The 16,416-nt window shown below is 30.7% G+C and overlaps 1 protein-coding gene across 5 annotated transcripts in view; it reads right to left on the minus strand.

Moving 5' to 3' along the window:
* The window catches only part of Sick (sickie), a 423,876-nt gene that overhangs the window by 166,690 nt on the left and 240,770 nt on the right, over positions 1-16,416 (minus strand). The gene's annotated exons all lie outside the window — the stretch shown is intronic.

Below are 16,416 nucleotides of genomic sequence, written 5' to 3' on the forward strand. Positions count from 1 at the left end.
TAGAAACCTCCACCATTTGGTGGCTCACGAAATAAGAGAAAGGCTCGATATTGCAAATGTTAATTAGAATTCACTAAATCTAGCTTTCAATCTTGTTCTATAAATTTTCCAATTTCTCCAACGTTTCTATAACACTTTTTCTTTACGATCATTCACAGACACATCGTATCCAAAGAGTAAAAATTTGCAAATACAATTGTCACAAATATAAATAACTAATTATATATCGATTAACTAAGAACGAAGGGAAAGAATGAAAAATTGCTCGCACGAGTAACGATGATAATAATATAATAGGACTGATCTCTGTACAGAGGAACAGTCGTATGGTTATTTACTACATTTAATTAAACGGTCGACGATAAACGCTCATAAATATCCCCCGTCGTTTCCTATTACGTTTTCGCTGTCATTGGCCGCGACTCAATAAAACGATGATCTGTTGGCTCATTAAGCAAATACAGTCGTAACGCTGTGCCCAGCTTAAACCTCTTTAGTGGTGTCTGGGCAGTATACGCTGTTTGTAGACAAAATAAACCACAGTACATGCACGTGATAGCGTGCATTTACCACGCGATGAGATTAATTCCCTGCCCCTCGTTGCTCAATCTGTCACTACTCTGATCGTAGACGTTGTTTCCACCCAGCAATTTACGTTATCGTGGGACAAACTTCTAACGCATTCTCCTCGCCTTGATAGATAATCCGAAGTACGAGCATTCTACGATTACGATGAACATCGTATGGAGCACTAAAAATGCTTCTTTTATTTCTATTTTTAACCAACGAGCAAATATATTTATTAACGCTTACAATTATCGATGAATCGTTTGTATATAGATATTAATAGATGGATTATTGCAAAGAGAAAATTGCAGATTGTATAGAGCACTAAAAATGCTTCTTTTATTTTTATTTTTACCCAAGGACTAAATACAACATTTTTATTAAAGCTTGCAATTATCGAGGGATCGTTTGTATATAGATATTAATAGATGGATTATTGTAAAGTGAAAATCAGAGATCGTATAGAGCACTAAAAATGCTTCTTTTATTTTTATTTTTACCTAACGAGTAAATATAATATTTTTATTAACGCTTACAATTATTGAAGGATTGTTTGTATATAGATATTAATAGATGGATTATTGCAAAGAGAAAATTGCAGACTGGACTGTACCGGGTATCTAAATTGCTGCAATGAAGATCCCTTGATAAGTCCTAAGCTAGATCATGGAACAGCTGTCCTATCACGATTTGTGCTACTGCCAGCTGGCTAAAATTATGCAATTTATCGTTCGCGTCGATGCTGTTGCAGACCAGTAATTAGCGAATTACTAGAATTAGTGGAAAATAGAGTGATTTATTTTTGTCGAATTCCTAAAGAATGAACATTTTTTTCCGTGATAGATTTGCTTTTGGAGTTTGTAAAAATTTTTATAAAAGTGTTCTGTGAGTCTTCATTAATTATTATTTATAGAATCGTGTTTCCATAAAGCTCTATTCCATTTCTGAATTTGTGTTTATAAATGAAAAGTTGATTTAAATTTGTATGAAAGTGTTCTGTGAGTCTTCATTAATTGTAATTTATAGAATCGTGTTTCCATAAAGCTCTATTCCATTTCTGAATTTGTGTTCATAAATGAAAAGTTGATTTAAATTTTCTATGAAAGTGTTCTGTGAGTCTTCATTAATTGTTATTTATAGAATCGTGTTTCCATAAAGCTCTATTCCATTTCTGAATTTGTGTTCATAAATGAAAAGTTGATTTAAATTTGTATGAAAGTGTTCTGTGAGTCTTCATTAATTGTAATTTATAGAATCGTGTTTCCATAAAGCTCTATTCCATTTCTGAATTTGTGTTCATAAATGAAAAGTTGATTACAGTGGTGCAATGTTCAACGAGATAGGCGTTTATATTGTCCAAAAAGGTCACACGTAAGATATCATTGTTTATAAGCAGTCGTATCGGTTGTAACTTGGCTCGCCAGAAGAGTTGCGACACGGAAACTCGCTACAATTCCGAAACAAGGCCAAACAGGACACAAGCTACGTCCGAACATTATTATTCTCGCCTCTGGAAATGAGTTTCATGCGTTGGGGTTTCGCGCCAAGTACCAAAGTGTGAAACAAGCCGCGGACTTATTTCGAAACTGCATTTGAAACTTTAAACACGTTTCTCTCGGAATCACGATTGTCAAACTGGCGCCAAGAAAAACTAAAAAATTAATCAGCTTCAAAGCTCATTTCAGTCGTTGCAAGAAAATTTATTCAAAACTAAACATTTCAAACCACGATATTTAATTAAAAATACATTCTTTCTATTTAGAAATTATTGTATATTTAATCCATATTAATTTCTATGTAATGCAAACCCCTCATACAAACTTTCAAAAAATTGTTAATGAAGGTTAATAATAAAATTCTACATCAATAATAAAAACCATTTAATAATAATTCCCGCCAGTACTGAATTTTTTTCTCGAAAATGGTTAGGGTTTTGAGGGCATGTCTAATGACCAAAAATTATCGTAATTAACCCCTGCAACCGAAAATAATTTTTCCAGAAGGATTTGAAATTTTTTAATTTTGTCGTGAAATTCCATACATTCTCGAATTTTTTTCTCGAAAGTGGGAAGGATTTTGAGGGTATATCTAATGAACAAAAATTATTGTAATTAACCCTTACAACCGAAAATAATTTTTCCAGAACGATTTGAAATTTTTTAATTTTGTCGAAAAATTCATACATTCTCGAATTTTTTTCTCGAAAGTGGGAAGGATTTTGAGGGTATATCTAATGAACAAAAATTATTGTAATTAACCCTTACAACCGAAAATAATTTTTCCAGAACGATTTGAAATTTTTTAATTTTGTCGAAAAATTCATACATTCTCGAATTTTTTTCTCGAAAGTGGGAAGGATTTTGAGGGTATATCTAATGAACAAAAATTATTGTAATTAACCCTTACAACCGAAAATAATTTTTCCAGAACGATTTGAAATTTTTTAATTTTGTCGAAAAATTCATACATTCTCGAATTTTTTTCTCGAAAGTGGGAAGGATTTTGAGGGTATATTTAGTGAACAAAAATTATTGTAATTAACCCTTACAACCGAAAATAATTTTTCCAGAAGGATTTGAAATTTTTTAATTTTGTCGAAAAATTCATACCTTCTCGAATTTTTTTCTCGAAAATGGGTAGGATTTTGAGGGTATATCTAATGAACAAAAATTATTGTAATTAACCCTTACAACCGAAAATAATTTTTCCAGAACAATTTGAAATTTTTTAATTTTGTCGAAAAATTCATATCTTCTCAAATTTTTTTCTCGAAAGTGGGTAGGATTTTGAGGGTATATGTAATGAACAAAAATTATCGTAATTAACCCTTACAACCGAAAATAATTTTTTCAGAACGATTTGAAATTTTTTTTTCGCCTAAAAATTTAGGCCCTTCCCCCCTGTCGAATTTTATTAAAAATGTTTTCTGAGATATCTAATGAAGGTTATTAATAAAATTCTACATCTATAATAAAAACCATTTGATAATAATTCAACTATTTAAATAAAATGAGTATTTAATCCATATTAAAGTCTATTTAATGCAAACTCCTCGTGCAAACTTTTAAAAAATTGCAAATTTTCCCTCCCCAATCAGATAGTGACGAGAAGTCTACTAAAGATTAATAATAAAATTCTACATCAATAAGAAAAAGAATCGACCATAACAAAATTTTTTCCCAGCAATTTAAAGATGTCCTCCACACCTAAAAGAATCCCCCTTCCAAATAATCGTTCCAAAGTTCCTCGAGGAAAGAAAAACAGGTAATTGATGCAGTTACTTTTAGAGAATTTTGCAGTGGCCCCTCGAGCGATCTACCGTTGAGATTCGATCGCGTTCGATCCATAATTCAGAGGGGCCCGCGCATATTATTTGTTGCCGTTTCGAGAACGATCCAGATCCATGAATTGCACAGCGTAATCGCGCACGGCATCGTTTTTTTCCCGCGGCGGACTGTATCAGGGCCGTAAATCAATTCCTCTGTCTTCTTAAATTAATTCGGCCACGCTGGTCTCACGTTCGATCGCTGCAATCTCACCAGCGACGATCGTTCTTCATTGGCACCGATGCTGACAGTGATTCGTCCTAACAACGGAGCCTAATTCGCTCGTACGGTTCAATTGTCAGCGTACGTGACACAAATCAGCCAAATACGAGATAAACGGCCACCTAAGAGAAATCTTACGACGGGCCTGGCCGCGAAGGGGGCGGCTTTATTAGTTTAACCCTTCATCGATCGTTTGGTAGGCATCGTGGCGGTTACAACAGCGCGTACTAGCATTCATAATCGAATGCCACGCGTGCCGGAATGCCGGCATGTTGGCGAATTGCATTCTTCCGGCGTGTTGCTAACGGAATTCGAACACGTTCGACGGAAAGAAGAAGGCACAATCGAAACGGGATTTTAAATTCCAATAATTTTCGTCGTTCGTCGAGAATTCTCCGACCGTCGAACGTACTTTTGGGTCTCTCTATTCGTTTCAACGTTATCGAAATTGCAATTGCTTGAGTAAACTAATTCCAACTCGTCACCTGTATATTATGAGTGACAAGACTTTTCATTTTGGGACCAACTCAATTAATTCTCAAGCTGAAATGTTAAAAGAAATAAATCTGAATATGATTCATGAATTTTAGAGTTATGAAAAGAAGTAGTAAGATAAAATTTACATTAATGATTCTTAAGGCGAACGATGTCTGGCGTTGGCATGTTCATCTTTCGTACAGCGGAGGTGAAATTTTATATCAGAAGATATTTATACTCAGCTCGTATTTTAAATGTCTTTCATGCTACGCTAGCTCATTAGGAGGAACATAAATGTTCGAGGTATAAATCACGTCTGAGGTTCATTTTAAGAATCATTACTGTTTTGGTGGAATTGTTATGTAGATAGATACTTATTGGAATTCATTTTAATAATATGCAATCGTGATACTAGACCAACTACAGTAATAATCCTTAATCTGAACATCGACAGGAATGTTCAAATTAAGAATCATGTTTGAGATTCTTTTAAGAATCATTACTGTTTTGGTGGAATTTTTATGTAGATAGATACTTATTTAAATTCATTTTAATAATGTGCAACCGTGATACCACACCAACTACAGTAATAATCCTTAAACTGAACATCAACAGATATGTTCAACTTAAGAATCATGTCTGAGATTAATTTTAAGTGAGTCCTAAAACAGTTATCGCAGGTACATAGTTACAAAAGAATGTATCATTAGAAATGTTCGACCTACAAATCACGTCTGAGGTTCATTTTAAGAATCATTACTGTTTTAGTGGAATTGTTATGTAGGTAGATATTTATTTGAATTCATTTTAATAATGTGCAATCGTGATACCAGACCAACTACATTAATAATCCTTAATCTAAACATTAACAGAAATGTTCAACTTAAGAATCATGTCTGAGGTTCATTTTAAGGATCATTAACTCTTTTAGTGGAATTATTATATAGATAGATACTTATTTAAATTCACTTTAACAATGTGCAACCGTGATACCACACCAACTATATTAATAATCCTTAAACTGAACATCAACAGATACGTTCAACTTAAGAATCATGTCTGAGGCTCATTTTAAGTGAGTCCTAAAATAGTTATCACAGTTATATAATTATAACAATTTTAATCTACAATCGCAAGAAAAGAATTAAATTAATTTACGTTTGCTATCGTCGAACGATTTCCTTATTAAAATATGAATCGATCCCGCCGTTACGAATGCTTCAGATTTCGTCCGCGGCGTGACGATTCGAGGATGATTGATCAGAACATTCGCGCCCCTATGGAAAGCACGAGTCACGAGGTGTCGTAATAAATTCGATTTCTTTTTTATCAGCGAATTCTGCGGGGCATCGCTGACAAAGAAGAGGAGACGTAGAGGGGAGAAGGGAGGGGGTTAAAACGTGACCAGGCATTAGGGTTTGCCAGTCATGAGAATGATTCATCGTAAGTCGAAGCAGCGTCGATCGATCTTCCAGAGATATTAACCGCATCTCTGTGCCTCGAATTCTCAAAGGATAACCACCTGCAACTACGTTCTTCCTTTTTTTCATTACTCGCCTCCCAGACGACACAAATAAAACAGTATCCGTCGTAACGGTTCCCGCCATTTTTCAAACACTTTGGACAATTCGACAGAAATTAATCGACGACAAAGTGAATATTAAAAATTTTTTAAATACTTTCTCTCTTCACATTTTTTAAACATCATGTAAGAAGGATGGAATTTTTTTTTAGGGGGGTGGTTGATAAGTTTAAACACTAAATTGAACCAGACATTTTTATATTTTCGAATTATTCTATTTTGAATAGTAAAATAATGAAATATTGTGATCTTGAAAAATTAAATTAAATTAAAAATTTTTAAAATACTTTTTCTCTTCACATTTTTTAAACGCCACCATATAAGGATGGAATTTTTTTTTGGGGGGGTGGTTGATAAGTTTAAACACTAAATTGAACCAGACATTTTTATATTTTCAAATTACTCAATTTTGAATAGTAGAAAAATGAAATATCGTGATCTTGAAAAATTAAATTAAATTAAAAATTTTTAAAATACTTTTTCCCTTCACATTTTTTAAACGCCACCATATAAGGATGGAATTTTTTTTTTTTTTGGGTGGTTGATAAGTTTAAACACTAAATTAAACCAGACATTTTTATATTTTCGAATTATTCAATTTTGAATAGTAAAATAATGAAATATTGTGATCTTGAAAAATTAAATTAAATTAAAAATTTTTAAAATACTTTTTCTCTTCACATTTTTTAAACGCCACCATATAAGGATGGAATTTTTTTTTAGGGGGGTGGTTGATAAGTTTAAATACTAAATTGAACCAAACATTTTTATATTTTCAAATTATTCAATTTTGTATAGTAAAAAAAATGAAATATTGTGATCTTGAAAAATTAAATTAAATTAAAAATTTTTAAAATACTTTTTCTCTTCACATTTTTTAAACGCCACCATATAAGGATGGAATTTTTTTTTAGGGGGGTGGTTGATAAGTTTAAATACTAAATTGAACCAGACATTTTTATATTTTCGAATTATTCTATTTTGAATAGTAGAAAAATGAAATATTGTGATCTTGAAAAGTAACGTTTAATTAAATCGTACGATGAGGGATGAAAAAGTATTTCATTGATGGTTGTAAAATTGTCTACGAAAAAGAAAATTATGTAATCTAAAGTTTCTAGTATTAGAATATATTTTATTAACACTTTCGGAGTTAATTTTATTTCTTTTCTGTATTTAATTCGTTTCACACAATTATCATCCGGGGATATTAAACTTTCTATGAAAAGGACTCCTTTTCTCAAAATATATTCTGTCACAAGTTCTGTGAAAATTCGAACTAACTGAAATATTCACAGATTTGGAAATGTAGATAATAGTGAATATTTCACTCGATGATTCGATGTATGTAACAATATGCAATTGGTCAAGGAAGTTCTGCAACTATTTCGATCTCTTGTCTGGGAGGCTTGATTCATGAAACTGTAATTAAGCAGTGTACACCACAACTAGGCTAACTATGCATACGATTCCCTGACTAATGTTTGGGAAGCACTCGATAACGGAACTGATCGATGGCTGGACATCAGTACACTTCAAAGATCAAGTACAATCGTTCGTACTGAAAATCATCCATCACTCTCGTGTACCCATCCTCGTGAAATATATGCAGAAATAAAACACGCTCACAATCAACAGAAAAGCATCCCATCGCAATTAAAAAAAAACACAACTCCAATGAAAGAATTGAATAAAAGAAACTGCTACGAATAACAAGACGCGAAATCATTAATTTATATTCGCTCCAGAAATTTTTACGATAATTGGACAACAGTACGAACTCGATATTTTATGGAATTTCTTTGACTGTTTTAATCCCATTTTTAATTGCTCCAATTAAATTTCCTGTGCAGTAAATATTTCTATCCGCTTCTTTGAATTGTTCTTTAAAATATAACACCGATATCAGATTTTAGATTTCATAATAAATAACGTTATTTAATACTGAAATTATAAATTATGGAATTCATAAATATTAACATGTACAGGGTGTTCAGCCAACCCTGGGAAAAATTGTAATGGGAAATTCTAGAGGCAAAATTAGGACGAAAATCAAGAATACTAATTTGTTGATGGAAGCTTCGTTAAAAAGTTATTAACGTTTAAAGTTTCGCCCTTAATGAATTTTTTTCTCGAAAATGCGCAGGATTTCGGGGGTATATCTATTCACAAAAAATGATTGTAATTAACCCCTGTAACTAACTATAATTTTTTTAGTATGATTTGAAATTTTTTAATTTTGTCGAAAAATTTCAGCAGCTACCCCCACTATCGATTTTTCTTAAAAATTAGTTTTTCATTTTTAGTAATTTTGTTTAACGTCCTACAGAAAAGTTGTTTAATACTTTTTTGTAGGTACCCATGGGCTCTACTTCAGAAAAAAGTTTCATACAAATATATTCACTATTGTAGGAGTTATGGTCGTTTGAAAATTGGACCATTTTTATGAGGTTTTTGTCATTTTGCAGTGTCAAGCAGCAACTTTTCGAATATTTTTGCAATTTCTACATATTCTCCACTAAAATACGCGTTGTTTGCCTTTTTAAACATTAAAATCCTCCAATCCATTCAGAAGTTATAACATTTTAAAGATTCATATGAAATTTCGGAGAAGCATTTAAGGCCTCAGATAATATTTTCGGTAAGGAATTTTTTTCTCGAAAACGCGTAGGAATTCGAGGATATGTCTATTAACCAAAAATGATTCTAATTAACCCCCGCAACGAAAAATAATTTTTCCAGAACGATTTGAAATTTTTTAACTTAATTTTTAATAACCTTTTAACGAAGCCTCTGTCAAGAAATTGATATTCTTGATTTTCGTCTAATTTTGGCCTCTAAAATCTCCCATTAAAATTTTTCCCAGAGGTGTCCAAACACCCTGTATATAAATATCTCAACTGATTATATTTCATTGTTTTCTTTTGTGTCTTCTTCTATTGTGCACCTTGTAATTTGCTCGACCACGAAACTTCCATCTCTCTTCGTGCAAAACTCGTTCAACTTATCTTCTTACCCGAGATATCAATAAACGGTCTACTTGTTCGCCCGTAATGCGACAAAAAGTTCGCGCAACGGGTGTACATCGCGAAATAGATACATCCGCGCGGTGATGTGTCGCTGCATAGACGCTCAAATGGGAAAATAGACACGCAAAAACAATTGCAGCTCTTCCTTCTGCTTCTTAATAAGCGAACCTCGACCGTAACAACATTCTACATGAGCGCGCCACTTCATTAAATTACTTCTTCCACTCTTACCCTACTATCCGTCATCTCGGTTTTAGTATTTCGTACACGAAACAAATTGAGAACATTCTTCTTTCGAAAATTAATCGACGAATTTAATATCCACTGATGAAACTAAATATTACCAATTAAATACATTTCATAAAAATATACAGAAAAATTAACCTCTTCTATTTTAATATTATTCCATATCATTTTGTACAAATAATTATTCCCAAACGACAGAAATTTAAATTCGATGCTAACTAAACAAATTTTTCAAGCTTCTATTGTAAAGGTTGTGGATTGGAAGCTTATAAAAAAAATGAAATAACCAGTGGTAAAATTGTATAGAAAGATAAGTTACATTTTAATTAACATTCATATCTCTCTCCAGACATTGCACAATTTAATCTTAAACATCCATCGAATTGAGATTATTGAAATATTCGAACGAAACTTGTCCATAAACTAATTATTTTTTGTTTCGTCCAGATTATATTATGTAAAATTTTGAAAAACACGTCTATTGTAAAATTTTGCTCAAAAAGATTCTATACCTACGAAAAAGCTGTGCAACAGGGGTCGAACAAAAACAAAAATAATTAAAAGAAATCACAGATGCAAGCAACTGGGGAATTCCATGGCACGCGTGTTAGGCAAGACTTGTTGCGTGTTCACACGGTGGCTAACACGTGTGAAATCGTACTTGCGTTTCCTGCAAGCATAGGTGCTTCCAGCCCCACTTCATTCTAATCCCCCCTCTCTGCGTAACGGTGCTCGAGATACGGAGATAATTAAAAAACAACGCTGTTTCGTCGATATTCGGTGCACAGGCCAAGTGCAACGAACTGTGATGGCCGCTCGATTCGTTGGTTATCGAGTGACGCTAATTAATCGCGACCTACGATTGCACATCGAACACTTTGCAGCTACTTGCGTCAACGTTCCAACGGTAGAAACGTTGTGCTCCCAATTTAGGGGCTGAGAATCATGGCTGCACAAGCGTGAGCAAAAATTAACCCTTTAACACGTCCACTGCCAGATTAAAACGTAAATAAAAGTAAAATTTTGATTTTAAACCATTGTAAGCTACATAACTTAAAATTTGTTACAGTACTTATTTTCATAACTTTGTTAAAATTCACGAATTCTATCCGAATTTATTTTCCTCGACGACTTAAGTTGAGAATTAATTTTTTTATTATGATAATGGTAAATCCTGTCAACTATATATGGGTAAAGTGGCAGTCAAAGTGTTAAATCGATGTATGGATGTGGTAAATAAATTTTTAAATAATTTATTTACCATATCCAATAATTTAATTTATTTTTGGTGAAATGAGAATATTTAATTATTATTAATTCAAGTTATTCTACTATAAAATACTATATTTTTTTTTATTATACTGTTATTGTCCTTTCAGAAATTAAATATATAAAATGAATTGTTACTTTTATGAAGAAATAAATTTTTATCGATCAACGAGCGTTTGATATGACACAAAATCGTGTTAATTGTACGAGAGTATTTATTGTAATTATATTTTTCAAAATACTATATCTTTTTTTTATTATACTGTTGTTGTTCTTTCAGAAATTAAATATATAGAATGAATTGTTACTTTTATGAAGAAATAAATCCATGTATGGATGTGGTAAATGAACTTTTAAAATTTTTGACGAAAAGAAAATATTTCATTATTACTAATTCAAGTTATTCTACTATAAAATACTATATTTTTTTTTATTATACTGTTGTTGTCCTTTCAGAAATTAAATATATAGAATGAATTGTTACTTTTATGAAGGAAGTAAAAAAAATATTGCTTTCACATCCTATGAAATTTTTTACATTCAAAATGTGGGGGAAAAGTAGTGTCTGTAATTTTTTATTTTCATTTGAAGTGACAGATGTCGTTTTATGTCGTATTACGACATAATTTATTATTATTAATTGTAGTATTAATGTCGTTGGGAAACATGTCGATAAGAATAATAATCTTTTATTCTCGTTGAAGGTTTTCCAACGGAATAATGTGAAATTAATGGATTATTTAAACAGAAACATTGGGTCTCGATGAAAATACAATTTTAAAGCAAATTACGAACAACATTATTGCACAGCAACGAAAGCTGATAACCTGGGGATAATATAACAGCTTTGTGATTTGAAAAGGTTAAAAGTGAGGAGCTTATTTGCTTGCAAATAGTGGAACACGAATTTCGCCCACGTGTTTGTACAAAGCAATTTCTTGGTAATCGGTATATACAGATCAGTGAAATAATCGAGTTACATAATCTGGGAAGAAGCCATGTTCGAGATACTATCGGCAGTAAAATTACAAATTTAAATTAAAATTTAAGAATGATCTTCTGAATTTCATATTTTACTACAGATAGTATCTCGACCATGGTTTATTTTTAGAAGATTTTACCAAGAAATTGTCTCGTATATTCAAACAAAATTTTATATTCCAATATTAACAAAACAATTAAGAACTCCCAATCTTTCCTGCAGTATTTCTTCAATAAAAATTTATTACAAAGTTTATAGAATATCCCCAAAAACAAAACAAGCCTTTACTTTTTCCCAATAATTACCACAAAATAAAGTGTCTACCATAAAATCAGTGCCAAAATGTTCCAAATTAAAAATGAAATACATACACAGAAAACAATAATTTCAATCGTACACTTTGTCGTCCGTGCTCCAAAATGTCCGTCAGCAAGGGATCACGAAAAATCGTTCCACACTTCGACACACTCCTTATTTCGTACGAGAAAAATATCTAAATATCAAAGTCGACGTGGCACCAAAAACAAAAAAAAAACACCAAAGGAAAGAAAATTAAAAAATTGGAATATCTCGTGCAAACCGACTCGATAGTATTATTTCTCAGCTCCTCGATCGGAGCCACGATTTATCCGTCGATCGCGGCAACGCGTCCGTCTCTGTCCTCGTTCTAACGTAAACTCGTACTTGCATTTTGTGCGAATGCATCGCTGCTCCATACTGCTCTACGCCAGGCTCTCCTCCCACCCTTTGTTTCATTCGTACGGTACGCGACGAGTGTGCATCGATGCACGAGGGAGCAACGAGCAAACGGTTGCATTAGTGCAGTCTTTAACGGTGCACGGACTCATAAGGGCATTGCATCGAACGATCGTCGTGCACGCGTGTGCAACGAGTCGGTTGCACACGCGTGTGCGTCCACAGCATACGATTGACAGGCCAAGGAGATTAACTTCAACGGTGACTCCAGATACGCCGATTTCTTTCTTTCGTCGTTTGTTCTCCTTTAAAACTCTCGCGACTGTTATTGAATACTAGTACCAAGGCCGTTCGTCGAGCATTGTCTGTTTCGCACGAACGCTGAATGAGAAGAAATTCGATTTCTTTTTAATTTTCAAAGTGGTGTAACTGCTTTGAAAAATTCTATATTGTTGTAAATAATTCTAATAAATTATGGGATTTGTTTCGTATACTTATATTTATTTTTTATTTTCATCATAGAGTAACCCTTTAAGGGAAAATTCTGTATAATTGTAGATTTAATCAATATTGTGGGATTTACTTGTATTTTCAATTTTCATTATAGTGTAAATACTTAAAGAAAAATTCTATATAATTGTGATAAATTGTAGGATTTATTTTCAATTTTATTTATTTTATATGTGTATGTATATTTTTTGTTTTCATCATAGAGTAACCCTTTAAGGGAAAATCCTATATTATTTGTAGATTTAATCAATATTGTGGGATTTGCTTGTATTTTCAATTTTCATTATAGTGTAAGCACTTAAAGAAAAATTCTATATAATTGTGATAAATTGTAGGATTTATTTTTAATTTTATTTATTTTATATGTGTATGTATATTTTTTGTTTTCATCATAGAGTAACCCTTTAAGGGAAAATCCTATATTATTTGTAGATTTAATCAATATTGTGGGATATACTTGTATTTTCAATTTTCATTATAGTGTAAATACTTAAAGAAAAATTCTATATAATTGTAATAAATTGTAGGATTTAATTTCGATTTTATTTATTTTATATGTGTATGTATATTTTTTGTTTTCATCATAGAGTAACCCTTTAAGGGAAAATCCTATATTATTTGTAGATTTAATCAATATTGTGGGATTTATTTCTATTTTCAATTTTATTTGTTTTATGTGTATTTATACTTTTTGTTTTCATCATATTGCAACCCCTTGAAGGAAAATCCTATATAATTTGTTTATTTATTCAATATTGTGGGATTTATTTTATATATTTATTGTTATTATTTTTTATTTTCATCATACTCTAACCCCTTAGAGAAAAATCCTATCTAATAGTAAATAATTGCAATAAATTGTGGGATTTATTTTGTATATTTATCTTCATTTTCAATTTTTATTATAGTTCAACCCCTTGAAGAAAAATCCTATATAATTGTAATAAATTGTAGGATTTATTTTCAATTTTATTTATTTTATATGTGTATTTATAATTTTTGTTTTCATGATATTGTAACCCCTTGAAGGAAAATCCTATATAATTTGTTGATTTAATCAATATTGTGGGATTTATTTTATATATTTATTATTATTATTTTTTATTTTCATCATAGTCTAACCCCTTAGAGAAAAGTTCTATCTAATAGTAAATAATTGTAATAAATTGTGGGATTTATTTTGTATACTTATTTTTATTTTTTATTTTCATCATAGTGTAACCCCTTAAAAGAAAATTCTATATTATTTGTTGATTTAATCAATATTGTGGGATTTATTTTATATATTTATTTTCATTTTCAATTTTTGTTATTGTCCAACCCCTTGAAGAAAAATCCTATATAATTGTAGACTTGATCAATATTGTGGGATCTACTTTATATATTTATTTTTATTTTCAATTTTCATTATAGTGTAACCCCTTAAAGAAAAATGCTATATAATTATAAAAATTGTGGGATCTATATATTCAATTTTATTTATTTCATATATTTACTTTTGTTTTTTATTTTCATCGTAGTGTAATCCCTCAAAGAAAAATTCTATATAACTGTAAAAATTGTGAGATCTATATTCAATTTTATTTATTTGATATATTTACTTTCATTTTTTATTTTCATCATAATGTAACCCTTTGAAGAAAAATCCTATATAATTGTAGATTTAGTCAATATTGTGGGATTTATTTTATATATTTATTATTATTATTTTTTATTTGCATCATAGTCTAACCCCTTAGAGAAAAATCCTATCTAATAGTAAATAATTGTAATAAATTGTGGGATTTATTTTGTATATTTATTTTTATTTTTTATTTTCATTCATAGTGTAACCCCTTAAAAAAAAATCCTATATAATTATAGATTTAATCAATATTGATGGATTTATTTTAGATATTTATTTTTATTTTCAATTTCTATCATAGTGTAACCTCTTAAAGAAAAATCTTATATAATTGTAATAACTTATGGGATTTATTGATTAAATCTACAATTATGTGTATAAGATTTTCTTTTAGGTGGTTATACCATGATGAAAATTAAAAATAAAAATAAACATATAAAATAAATAAAAATTGAAAATAAATCCCACAATTTACGGTTCACTGCACACGTGTCATTTTTCACAAAAGTTTTTGTCCAGATCTCCTAAATCCAATAATTTGTAAATCGTAGATTTAATCATCAAATTGTGGGATTTATTTTTAATTTTCATCGTAGTGTAACTCCTCAAAAAAAAATCCTATATAACTGTAATAACTTGTGGGATTTATTGATTAAATCTACAATTACATAAGATTTTTCTTTTAGGGGGTTATACCACGATAAATATTAAAAATAAAAATAAATACATAAAATAGATAAAATTAAAAATAAATCCCACAATTTTTTTAATGAAACCTACAATTTACAAATCATTGGATTTAGAAGATCTGGACAAAAACATTCGTGAAAAATGGCACGTGTGCAGGGGACCGTATAAAGAATATCAGGGTTAAGTGTATACGCGTAGATTGTCGCTTAAAACAAATAGTCTGGAAGTCAGGACAGTGGAAAAGGTACACTTCACCGTTTGCATAGCAAATGTCAACCGAGTAAACGTTTTGGGGGTACGTTTACACTGTTGTAACATCATGTTGCAGAATACAACTGAAACCGTCGACAAGGGTTGATTTTAATGGGACAAAGCTAATGCAGACAACCTTTGTGCACGTATTGAGGTTTGCTTGGCACTGTCGTAAATAACATAAAGGAAACTTAGGCGTTGCTCCACCCATGGTCGACTAAAAATAAAATTTACTTGTTTTAGCAAAACCGTTGCTTCCCTTTTTTCCATTTACATCTTTCTCTTATCATTATAATTATTTAATGGACAGACAAGAGTGGTACAAATTTATTTAAACATTTCAATTCGTGTCGTGAAATAACGAAATAAGTTAACAACTTTTCAAAAACAAATTTATAATTTAGAGTAAACATCAAGTAAATAAGTTTAGCTACTAATTTGAATCAAATAAGAAAATATGTGTGCCTATATTATGATTCTAAATTGCAATTTTAATTATTCTAATCCTTGTACAATGATGAATTATAGCAACATTCCATTATTAAAAATAAAAATATTCCAGTAATGGCTCAGAACAAGGGTGATGTATTTTTCTTTTTTATTTCGATTCTTTCCAAATATTCATTTATCTAATATTAACGTTCAAGTGTCTGATATTTTCAAATATCATTAATCATCTAATACCTAAAATTATACTGACGAAATAACTGGACGATAATTATTCATCTGCTATAAAACACATTTTTCTATTTGTAAATTAGAAACGAAACAATTTTTCTCCTTTCATTGAATCCTATCTTATATTATAAATTTTTTTTAAATTTGAATTTTATGGACTCAAGTTATAAAGCTTAGAGTGGTACTAGAAGACCGTCCCCTAATTTTCATTTCAAAGTGAACCAGAAGATTTTGTAATTCAAGAGCAGAAATTACTGTACCTACTT

Source organism: Colletes latitarsis, chromosome 8 (genome assembly GCF_051014445.1).
Source record: "Colletes latitarsis isolate SP2378_abdomen chromosome 8, iyColLati1, whole genome shotgun sequence".
Taxonomy (NCBI): domain Eukaryota; kingdom Metazoa; phylum Arthropoda; class Insecta; order Hymenoptera; family Colletidae; genus Colletes; species Colletes latitarsis.